Below are 2,543 nucleotides of genomic sequence, written 5' to 3'. Positions count from 1 at the left end.
TTTTATTTACTTTTTTCTTTTTAAAACCAAGAAGTTTACAAAATTCTGACAGTGTAAAATCTAATGAAAAATTATCCATAAGTGATATTAGAATTTTAAAACTACTCAAATCAAATTCTAAACTTATAGGTGCTATGGCAGAAGCACCATCGAAATCATTATTACTTATTAATGTTTCTCTTATGTAATTATTGATATCTGTGTAAGAATAAGAACCATTTGTAAAGAAAATGTCTTTCCATTCCTTACCATTATTATAGCGAATTCTCTTATTATCATATTCATCACTTATATTATGCCAAGAGTAAGTCATTGAATTTATTGAGTCTAATCCAACAATATATCTTTTATTTTTATCTAAAACTAAAGGACGACTAAATCTTACTGTGAATTCACTTGGTGTATTTTGATTATTATTATTATTATTATATTTCTTCGAACCACTTCAGAACTTAATACAATTTTTTTGTTCCATTATATAAAGTACTTTTTATATAATTTTTCATGTTGTTCCGGACTTAATACCTTCAGTTTTAATAATGAATCGATAATGCGAATGCCTTCATTTGTTAACTCTGGATTATTATTTCCAGCATCAATCGAACCACAAATTAACTTTAAATCATTCATTAATTCGTTTGGATCACAAGCACAAATGCCTGATCCTGTTATTACCTTTTTAAATTTCATAGATCTCTTGTTAAATGGTAGTTTTGATTTTTCTGTTAAATCCTGAAATATTTTTCTTGAATGTAAGGAATATGTTTTCTTTTTATCATATCTTTTATTTATTAAATCAATAAAATCATCATCTACCTTTGTGTTCATTACCTCTTTCCCAGTGTTCTTATCTTTCGCTACTAATATATTTTGACCATACAGTTTATGTAGATTAATAGATAAATTACCATATTGCCCATCTCGAGAAACTTTATATGAATTCCTAATTCCTTTATTCAAGGAATGTCTAATTCCTTTATTCAAGGAATGTCTAATTCCTTTATTCAAGGAATGTCTAATTCCTTTATTCAAACCTTTTCCCATATATTTATCTTGTGAAAGAATATCTTTTAACGTATTTCTGTAGTTTTTATAATTATCTACCTTTCTGCGATACATTTCTTTCGTTTCTTTTTCTTTTGTTGTGAGTGCATGTTTCCTTCTCGTGAATCCTGATACCTTCCTACTATACTTTCTTATATCATCTAATGCACTATCAATTATTTCCATTATTTCTTCACGAGTCATTTTCTCATCAGGATTATCGGACTTAGTATGATAAAAATCAAAAATCTCCTGTGGTGTGTTATATGTATCGTCTAATAAATCTAGATCAACCTGCTTATTTAAATTAACTTTAAATTCTTTCCTCTTATTATCTTCTTCCTCACTACTATTATCTTCTTCCTCTAATGAAGGCGGGGATTCAATTGTAATTGGAGGGGGTAATGTTCCTGGTGCTTCTTCTTCAAACAATTTTAGAGCTTCAGCTCCTTGTATCTTTTTTAGAGCTTCAGCTTCTTGTATCTTTTTTAGAGCTTCAGCTTCTTGTATCTTTTCAACAAATCGCCTCGGAAGTAATGCCAATTCGTCTTTTAGACCAGGCAATGCTTTTAACTGACTAAACAATGTTTCTTTTTGATCTTCTAAGGTTTCAGTGATTGGTTTGTAAATTTCTGTATACATTTCCCTGCTTGCACGCTTTCTTATTTTATCTTCAATAATTTGATTACGTATATGTTTAATTTTTTGTTCAGATTCAATCTTTTTTTTTGTCATTTCTTTTAGTTTTGATAACATTTATATAATAATGTAAGATAATGTAGGATAATGTAAGATAATGTAGGATAATGTAGATAATGTAGGATAATGATAATGTAAGATAATGTAAGATAATGTAAGATTAGTTATATATAATGGAAATTCCTAATTATGAAAAATATAGAAAATCTGATAATAACTTTAAGCAATTATATTCCTATATGCCAGACTCATGTTTTAGAATGCTTATATGTGGATGTTCTGGATCAGGTAAAACAAACACTCTTATACACATGCTAAGGGAACCATTAGTTTATTACGATAAATTATACCTCTATTCAAAAAACTTGGAACAATCAAAATATCGAGACTTAATAGATTCTTTCAATGCAATTGCCAAAAAGATTAAAGTAGAACCAGAGGATATTCTATACTTATCAAATTCAGACATCATTGATCTTGATGATATTGACTCATCAAAACAAAATATAGTAATATTTGATGATTTTATTTGCGAAGATCAAAAAGAAATAACAAAATACTTTATGCAAGGACGTCATAAGAACTGCTGTGTTATCTATTTGAGTCAGTCTTACTATAAAACACCAAAGGATATTCGGATTAACTGTTCACATTATATTTTATTTGACAGTCCGAGTAAACGTGAAAATGATATGATTTGTAGGGAACAATTAATTGATAGGGATTCTTACCAAAACGCAACAAAGGAGAAATATAGTTTCTTGTATATTGACAAACCAAACAAATTTTGTAAAAGAAAT

This window comes from Ruditapes philippinarum, unplaced genomic scaffold, assembly GCF_026571515.1.
Source record: "Ruditapes philippinarum isolate M1 unplaced genomic scaffold, ASM2657151v2 ctg10256_1_1_1_1, whole genome shotgun sequence".
In the NCBI taxonomy this organism is placed as follows: Eukaryota; Metazoa; Mollusca; class Bivalvia; order Venerida; family Veneridae; genus Ruditapes; species Ruditapes philippinarum.
The sequence above is the reverse complement of the archived record's forward strand: the minus strand, read 5'-3'. Positions refer to the sequence as shown.